Source organism: Ooceraea biroi, chromosome 5 (genome assembly GCF_003672135.1).
Source record: "Ooceraea biroi isolate clonal line C1 chromosome 5, Obir_v5.4, whole genome shotgun sequence".
NCBI lineage: Eukaryota > Metazoa > Arthropoda > Insecta > Hymenoptera > Formicidae > Ooceraea > Ooceraea biroi.
Genome location: NC_039510.1, coordinates 10,233,370 through 10,243,939, shown reverse-complemented (window position 1 = coordinate 10,243,939; position 10,570 = coordinate 10,233,370).

Genomic DNA, 10,570 nt, shown 5'->3' with positions numbered 1-10,570 from the left:
ATATGGAAACATTGAGAATAATCCCGGTATTGGACAGCAAAATCGTTCAAATCGGTACGATTTCAATCCTGAGGGTATGTGCTCCAACAATTCCCTCTTGAAGATGATCGGTCTCTCTTCCGGAATCCTCGAGAAGACTCGCGTCCAGTCCGCCCCTGCTCGGGTCTGGTGAATGAGTTTCTTCTGATTCTCGTCTGACTAAATGTCGGCACACAACAATTGTCATAGGCGTCGATGGTCGAGAGTTCACCTTCGGTACTCGCGTCCGATAATGTTTAGTGGCAGCTTGCCAAGTATTACTTCAAGGAGAGTAATTGCTCGTAATTGCGCGTCCTAAGATGTAATGCACTTTGAGTTGTTGTTACATGTCGTGGTACTGCTGCCGCTGCTGCGACAGGTACAGCTATATTGTAATAAAGTGTGGAGTTGATCAGTGAGCTGTGTAACGTGCAAATGCGACAAATCGAAATTCAAACGTGGGATTTCATAGCGTTCACGATGATTTCTTGTATAATTCGAAAGCTGTAACGAAAAGCGCGCGTGTGTATGTGTATATGTTATACATACGTTAGATGTGCGCACTCAAAGTGAATAATTTTGCATGATGAGTTTCGATGGAGTTCACGAAATGGAGAAACTGATTAATTAATCACGTGTATCATCTATATGAAATTAACATGAAACATGTCCAAAGTTTAAAACGGAAAAACTTTCCCAAGAGATATATATAATCGTAATGTAATAATAATGTCGACAATTTAATTTTCGTGTTTTACAGCGCAAGCTAATTTCCCTTATGTAAATGAAAGAGTAAAAATTACCTGATCGTATATATTGCAATAAAAGCGTAATATAATTAATATCGTTGAAACGTTATATTCTCGTGAAAATAATGGTGCTTATAAATACAATGTATTCAAGCCAAAGTTAATGAAAATTCGTGGCGATATTGTCGGAATGAAAACTACCGTATTGAGCTCGCCTCTTTTCCACATGCAGTAAATGCACGTGGAATTTTCGTAATGTGCATTGACAACAGGTGGACACCAGGCTCGGGGATCGCTTTGACGATCGGATGATCTCTCTGTTACATATGTCTCCGATAAAAAAAGAAGAAAGAGAAAAGATATTATTATATCTTTATATGATATGAATTTATATGATATGATATGAAAATCCGCGTTATTTTCTCTGCAGCCGAATTTCAAGTTTTGTTTTATGATGTCGCGTAAAACATTTCCTTTGTAATTTTCCATGTGACGCAAACACGCGGTGCGTTATTGTAACGGAATCCCCAGCGAGATTCAATGAAAATTCATAGCAATCTCGTATCGATGTTATTGAAATTACCGTATCTCTCTTTCCCCGCCGCCGCAACTCTTTCCCGATGAAAAGAATACCGTTTTCCTCGGTAGTGCGGCGCAACGGTAGAATGGAAATGCTAGAATCACGTTAGTGGAAATTTTATGGTACGCCTTCGAAGAAGAGTGTATATAACGTCGGGTGAATATTCATAAAGTCTTCTCTTACATTGTTTACCCGGCTCATTGTAATGGAAAAAATTCCGCGGCGGTTGCCTAACCTTTTGCTCGCCGGACCGGAATATTTGTTTAATATTCATAATGACTTAATAGGGGCGACACTATTTTTCCACGGTGAGGAAATTATGTAATTTCTACAGAAAACGTGGGCGATGAATTTATTTATGCAATTCCGGCCACTATTACCGCTTACGCAATTATTGTACGAGCCGTTGAACTTGCTGTCTCCTTCTCCTTGATTATCGATTTGTTGGCTACGATTGTAATGAATAATGCGAGTACATTTTATGTATGTTAAGTTGATGAACATTCACCATGTTTGTCATCATCTTGTTTGATCAGTAATTCAATATTTTTATATATATTTATTCATTTATTATTAGTAGCATTTTTTCCATAAATTTCTAAATGAGATTCCCGATTAGCTGTTTTCTAGATACAGGAAGTCATCACATAATCTTACTTTAATTGTTATCGGATAATTTTAATCGTAACACAAAAATAATGATAATATTATGTGTACGGCGTGTGCGTGAGATAATAGTGTGATAATGCGATGCACGTAGCGCACGTAAAATCGTTGTTACCTGCTTAGTACGCCGATTCACGAACAAGGAGTAGTTTTACAGTTGTTTCCTTGTTAATGATCCTTCTTTCAAGAATATAGTTTAATGGGTTAAGCAATTGAGACCTGGCACGACCTGACGTGGGACGAATTCATTTATACACGATTTTCACATGATTCAACAAAGCATGTTGCATCGTGCAAGCTTATCAAGTTCAAAAAATACTTTCTACTGAAGATGATCTTGAGACGTTAATTAAATGATCTTGGAATCGGAAATGATCTGTGCAAGTGACAACAAAGCCAGCTTTTGTCACGAAATAATGGCAAAGATATAACTATTTCTTTCAAATAATTCATAACGGCGATTTCTTTCGGGATACGTGTATATAAACAAATTAATGTACGTGAATGTAATTAACCAGTAATCCGAAATTTCTGTGCAAAGCCTGAAGGCGATATAATCCACAGTAACTGTTAATGCCCATCGCAAGTTGTATGCACACAAGAAGATAGACCGCGTCTAACATGCAAATGACTGTGTTCTTCGGAACTTAACTAGGTGTTAATTCGGTATTCACGATGCGTAGACGGTGCTCGGCGGAACGCCTCGGTATGAAGGATCCGCTCGCATTAGCTTACAATTATCCTTATGAATGTTGGTCGGTATCTGTGTTCATTAAGAACTCGGTTGCGGTACGCGTTAAATGAAGTTTTGTACCGAAGTTATGCTTAAATTAAACTGTATCCTAAAACTCGTAACCACTGTTGGAATTTAATAGAACTATGCGACGTGTATCACGATACCAACGTTATATCTTGCATTTCATTTCAAATGAATTAATAATTATCTTATTTTATATAGATTATTATACAACTCTATTGTATCATGAAACAAGCATTATTTCTCATTAATTATTATTAATACATTACGCTACGCGTAGAAGAGGAATTTATATTAATGTCTGAGAAATCCACCCTTAAAAGCATCCAGTCAATGCGGGACATCCTGTACAACTATAAACCCGTGCATAACGTGGCGATACGTCGCGTTTCGTCGATTGTTTATCTCGCCGTGTCGTTTTCGTGGGTTACCACTTGGTCGAGGACTTCTTCCCGGCTTTATCTCCTGCCGGACGGCGGTTACGGCTTCGTGAATAGTCACGGGACGTCCACAAGATGGCCGTCGTATAATTTCAAAGACCTTAAGGCTGACCTGAGTCAACAAGTCATGGTACTCTTGGAACGTGGGAAGCGGAGTGCGCCTGTAGATATGGATACACACGGATCGGGTTGAAATACTTTGTCTGAAATATTTCGAGACCCATCTCCTGCGCCATGTCATGGCTAAAGGCCACTCACTTCCAACTGCAGTATACTGAGATTATGCAATGCCCGACTGATTTTAGATGAGATTGTTTGAGACGATAAGCGCAGCACGTATTGACTGAAACATTGGGATATCTGCTGAAAGAAATATCTACATCTGATCTAGAAAAAGAATAGATTTTGTTCCATGGACCTTAAAATGTAGAGATTTTCTTGTTTCATATTAGTTGATCCGCAATGTCTTGAAATTTCGCAATTTGTTAATTTTCAGAGCTTTTAGAATTTTAAACCCACGGTATTACAATTTTACATGATAATATCATTCATATCTCTTTGTGATGATATTATTCATATCACTGTTTGATAAATGTAAGCTGTAAGAGATGCTGAAGCAGCTTGCAACTTTCATATTTCACTCTATTTTTCCTTTGTAATGCACTTTGATTAGGATGTAATTTACTCCCAAAGGATTCTTGCTCTTTTTGCTCGTGGCAACTCGTCTAGATCAATATATGTCCCGTGATATACGCACGCACCATAGTGCAACAACATGACAGAGAATGTGTTTTGTAAGAAGAAAAACTATGTGCATATTCAGCGGAAAATATATATTTGTATCCGCCAATAATAAGGATTAACGTGTTTTAATTATGCACGAATGTACTGTTAGAAAAACGGCAGGATAACGCTCAGCGCTCGTTATGAACGTCAAGAAGCGACCGTTCGCAATTTTTGCGGACGCTAAGTTCAATCGGTCGGTTAATGAAGAAATAAAGAGGTAGTTATGAGCCGCCCCTTACGCGAATATGGCGGATTCCGGAGGATCGCGGTAGTTAAAAGGATCGGCAAGAACTCTATTAAGGTCGATTAGAAAAATGTTTAACTACTTCAGAAACGCTTAACCCGCCGCACGAACTTTTCCACTTCGTGTCGCTTGGCTACGCTGATAATCCTGACATTAACATGTAATTAAGGCAGGCGAAAAAAAGACGAGCGCGGCGGGGCTAGAGGGGTAGAGGCGCGGAGAGAAAGAAAGTTTAACCCTTCGTTGGAACGGGAAGCCCTCGATCGTCGATCGTTCGTTACGCCGCCCGGAGTTCGAAACGGAAGGAAGTTTGGCCTCGCGAGTCCCATTTACCGGCCTGAAAATTATGGCTGCTTCGCCCGTAACGGGTGATGCTAACGCGTATGCTCGGTTAATCCATCAACCCTGTTTTTACTATCGATCGTTGCAACTGGTACTCCTGGCCTAGAATCATCCTCGTAAACATCAAGATCCGATTAAAAGACGATGTGAGATAAACGGTTGTATCGTCCCTCTCTCCCTTTCCTCTTTCAACTGTTAGAAATAGTGGATCTTCTTGCTGTAAGGTATCGTAATCGTGACTTATTGCCTTTCGCTCGGAAATTTAATCACGTTTACAAATTCGGAAATTAACTCGTTACTGTACTTGCAGCCAGTGAGTACATTTCCGTGACTGAGGATAGGATAAGACGATAGCGACGTCTGTGAATGGAAATGTTTCAACAAACGGATATCCACAGAACTAAATAGTCGCAGTTAGCGTTACCGCAGTAATCCGCAAAGGTATGAAGGGCATGAACATTCAGACCGAATGAAACTCTCCCGAGCATCTTGTCCGCTCTGAATCGCCCATCTGCGAACCGTGCAATACGAATTTAAACGCGAATATAGCTGCACTATTCTGTTGCAACCAGTATTCAGGTCCCGTGTCACGCGTCAATATAAGGCGCCTAATTATTCGTCGCATGAATAATTCACCTTGCAACTTAAGCCACGAGGTCGAAGATCGTTCAGTGGGAAAGAAGAAAGCCTGCGGGGAGCCGAGGGAAAGAAGGGAAAGGAACGAAAGCTACTATTAGCTGCTCCGTTACGCGGCAATGTGAAAAATTAACGGCCTCATGCCGACGAGTCTGCGTTCTTCCTCTCGCACATTTCTCTCGTCCGTTCTGTCATTCTTTCCAAGTGCTGTGTTGTTCCCTTTTTCCTCTCTCACTCTCTTTCCCTTGCCTTTTTTTTTATTAATGCCATACGACAGGCGCACGTGTTTCCGCGAAACGTGAAACCTGTCATGTGACAGCACAAGAAAAAAGAATTGACGAAGAGAACGGGAATAAAAATGTGTTATCTGAGGAGGCATATTGACAGACGGCGTAGAACAGAAAATATATCGCAATGTGTATTTTAGTGCCGAATGGTTTTTCTATTCATTAAACCGAAAGATTTAATGATGCATAGTGTGGTAATCAAAAGTAAATATCGATACATACTTTTAAGACTTGTTTCTTTATTAAAATATATGTATATAACAATGCGCAATTTTTATTTTGCATTTTCATATTTTTATAAAAGTACAATTACCTATAGAATATTGTAACTTCGTTTCAACTTTCATTAACATTGACACAGATTACAATTATTATAAAACAGTTATAAAACAATATTTTTATGAAATTCGTCGTGTTTCCTAAATCATATCGTATTGTGCCAAGAGAGTTGACAGGATTAACTGACACGTGATGATTCTCATATAACGAGCATTTTCTAGCTGATCTCGTGCAGAACGTGCATGAAAAAATAACCCGAAGCCATCCGAAAATTATTATTAGGAGAGTATTATCATTGGATAACAGTAATTTTGACGAGAAACGAGATACCACCTACAAAGTACCTCGACGTATATCGTGCTGATCGATAGAAATTCAATGTCCGAGGGAGGAAGAATCTCGCTGGGTGTCAACGAGTGCCGTCGCGGAGTGAAAGTATCGACGATTATGTACATCCGAAGCAATTATGGCTTTTATGGGATAACACGGGCTCGACGGTGGGAAACAGAACCGTCGGATGCAATCCTGCGAGAGCGCAACGTTTATTAATTATGGATTTATGATTATTGCGGCGGACGCAGGCGAGATTCATTCAGTGATGCAGCGTTCGCGGATCTCGCACGCACACGCACGACCACGTGCGCTCATCCACGGACGAGTCCCTCTCTCATCCAGGTGTGCAGGTGAAGCTGATGCCGTGGGGTCACTCATTTATCATTGCATAAGATTCAGAACCTGTTCCGGTCCATTCATCGCCGCTCGCTCGTATATACCTTCGAAAGTGACTCGTGGGACGGGCCACGAGACGTATACCTACACACGTGTCCAATGGCGTCGGTACACCTGTTCGTTAAATTGCGAGTTATCGAAAACTCGATAATCTCCGATTTTCCATTAAACAGACGCAGGGAAATAATGTCGCCTATTCGCGATAATCGCGTGTAAATAATGGAAACGAGTTTTATTAGAGACAAATTATTTTGTTCAGTGTTAATTATTATTATATTGTTAATTATGCAGTTATTAATATTCACATGATATTTAATAAAAAATTCAGTGAAAATTATTAAATTAATTTATTTATCGTTACAATTTGTCGCTTGATAATATTTGTATTGTCATACGCATAGATATGAAATAAAAAAATAGTAGGCAAATGCGATTGTACGGCAAAGCAATTGTTAACCACAGCTGTCAATCGCAATCAGGCCAATGTTTCACGGTCATCTATCGGTAATCTATAAAAACATTTGTTAAGTATTTGTTAAGTAAGATGACAATCATCCAGGCAATAGAGCGCAGCTCCGCGAGAATCGATCCATGCACACGTCTCACTGACGGGAGTAAATTCCTACATTTCAAGCATTGTTACGGCACGTCTGTCAGATGTGTGACAACTTTTCGAGATATAAAAATATTTCCAAAAATCCCAATGACGTTTTTAATCAAGAGAGAGAAACGTGATATTGTAGAAATTATTTTTGCTGCAGAGAAACGCAATTAATAATTCAATTTTTATTATGTTGCTCAACTATTTTTACAATTTATATTTGGCATAACAACAAGATATGATTTGTGCAATTGTGTTAATTAATTGTACGAAGTATTCATAGGTAATGAAAAACAGATGTACATTCAAATGTAATATTCAAGAATGACTGAATGCGACGCCAGTGGCTGTACGTTCCCTTTAATTCCCGAAACGAACGATATTGTCTCGTGCTCGTATGTGTTATTTTCGTCTCGATTTTGCCTCAAGTGTAGAACAAAAGAGTTCAGTTCTCGATCCAGATATACCGATTTGACGGCGATCCCTTCTATTTTTTCGCGCGCACGATCAACGGAACAAAAGAAATGTTAAACTATCTATTCATCAACATCGCAATCAAAAAAATTAAGTATCCCTCTTGCGATAATGATAATGATTTTGTGTTTCCTTTTAGCGTTACTTTTCAGTATCCTATGTTTATTGCATCTGTTTGATAAACGACAAATTGGAAAATTTACAGATGAGCTGATTAACGAGATTTGCTAAACTTCGGTTGGCCTTTGTGATAACGTCTACGTCTCTTCTGTTCCCTAGTAGAAACCATTACATCCTGCTTGCGTTATCTTCCAAATTCGTCTTGTGTGCACATCTGTTTTGATTAAGGACACCTCATCGTCGCTCTGGCGACGGACGATTTGTCACTGCCGCACGCTTATTTCTATGTTGCCTTGCAGTGACGGATGCATCCTGCGACAAATTTTAGTCTATCGATTGGATAAATGTTTATTTTCTCGAATTTTTCCTTGCTCGTAGAATTATGTTAATACAAAAGTTCTTTTCTCGTATTGGTTATCTCTTAGCATCTTTTTAAAGAGACAAAGCATAAAGTTTCCTATAAAAACAGCTCGATAAAAATCAAAGAAATTGCTACATATTACTTCGCGTATAAAATATATTTTCCATCTTTAAAACCGAAATGTTTGAATTATAATACAATACTGAACATTATTATTTCGCCCGAGGGGAGAGAGAGAGAGAAAAAAAAGGGAAAACAGAGAGAAAAAGAGAATGAAATTGTGATAACGGGCAGCTCAGTTTCATCACAGAGGTGGTTCGTTCGTTCGTCAATTCGCGTGTACATATCGCGAATTCGTTAATTATAGGTTGCTGTCTTGGCTCTCTCACTTGACTACTCGAAAACCCTCCCGCCGCCGTTCAGTGTTTTCCAGCGCCTTGTTAAAATCTTTGTATCCAGTTGCCAGGTGGCTTTAAGCAGAGTCAAAAGTCGTGGGTCGGTCGCCGCGGCTCACCTTACCTCTCTTCCTGGCCCTGTGTCGATCTTTTTCTTCCTGCTCGGTCCACCGCCTTTCGCCTTTTCGTCCTGTCAGGCAACCTCCTCGACTTCCTATAAGGCCAAGGTCTTTTATCAGGGAGGTCGTACCGTTGAAGGTAAAAAAGAATCGCCGTTGGTGTATCCCTTCTCGGACCGCTATTTTGCGATCGTGACTCAACGGGATAATTGCTCACGAGAGAAGTTTGCTTTGGCATTCGTAAAAAAAGTTTCTCCGCTCATCGATTTTTCTTTCAAATGAACCATTGTATTCTCTTTGAAATAGAAATTAATCCATTGTGTGGGAATGAAATTAAGCCATTATGCGAGGTTTTGCTTAGCCAAACTTGACAATAGCGTAGTTTGCCCGTTAAAAACTTATAAAAATTTTGTTAATTTCTATATACATATTTCTATTTCCAAATTCTGCAAAAACGTGGCAGCAGTTATTTATTATTATTTTATCACATCATTTATGCCGGTACAGTGTCTCTCACATTATTAATTTAAATTATCAATTAGCTGTACGTCAATTATACTTTGAATAATTTAAAATAATTTTTTGTTCGGTGATTGTTAAACGTATAATGTTTTTGCACAATACATATTTTTAAAATAGCCCCGATACATGATTTTTGCATATTCCGTATTTGCCACTATCAAAACATATGGCGTTTGCTTCAAAGAATCTCGACTGCACGGTTATTAATTGAATGTGATCACGCGATATGTCCTCGCGATATGTCCGAGAGAGAGAGATAGAGAAAGACTCGCCACGAATTTATCGTCGTGTACAGGCTGATTTATCAGGGAGGATCCGATTTATCAGTGTGTCCTAGGTGCGGGCCTGGTGGAGATGGACGCGATTCAGAAACCGATTGGCCAATTTCGCTAGTGCGACATTTCGAAAGAACGGGATTGCGGGCGCAACGATGCGTTCTGGTTTCAGCATTATACGACAGGTTCGTAGACTTTGTTTGTGGATCGCAGTATTTAGTCGTCCATCTGACGACGACGTCTCGTCGTGTGATTTTACTCCGAAAATTCCATATTTTCTTCGTGATATCGTGTAATTTACATTTTTAACTTTTTAAGAAAAGTGTTTGTAAAGCTATCCACTACTCTTATCGTTCTGATCAAAACTGCTTGCTCGTGTAGTCTTCTGGTATTTCCCAGAGAGGTTCGGCAAATAAATAAATGTCCGAACGATTGAAGCAAACAAAAGCCGCTACGGAAGCACGTCGGTGCATTCGCCTTGATTCTCAAAAACAACAAATTGGAAACTGGATACGAAGCGAATATTGTCCAAGTCTTCCGGTATTATTCTCAACGGAGATATCAGTCTTTGTCAAATAGATGGTATAGATATAATTCTCAAGTTATCGTTTACTTGAAGAATATTTTCGTTGAGAATAATAAAAAAGCTTGTAAGTTTCTCGACTTTTGCTAGTATAAAAGGGAGAAGTAGTAACTTGCTTATCTGTCATGACAGAAAATCTTTGTGCAGAATAATTAAATTTCAAAAAGCACGTTTTTTTATCTAAAATACATAAACTGTATAGATATACAGTTAATAAATATCAAAGATACGCATGATAAATATATCATGAATTTTGCTGGCAGAAGAGTCAGCTTGTTTGCATTCGATAAAAATAAGTTTTCCATCAAGTATCATCGAGATAATACATGATAAGAAAATATTCATTCCATTCTAGACGTTGACCTTCCGAGTGAAGCAAAGATGGTCCAGCACGACTACCAGCAGCCCCCGTAACGATCGTCAGTTCTCTCGCCCACGTCTCGCGTGGTCTCGCGAACGTTCGCCGCGCACCATGGACCAAGTGCGTGCGTGTAATGGTTACGTTACGGGTTATATGCGCTATTCCATGGGGATGGGAGAGACCGAGGCGAGGGGGTCACAGGTGGGGAGATAAGGGCAGAGTTCGCTCCATTCATACCGCCGCATG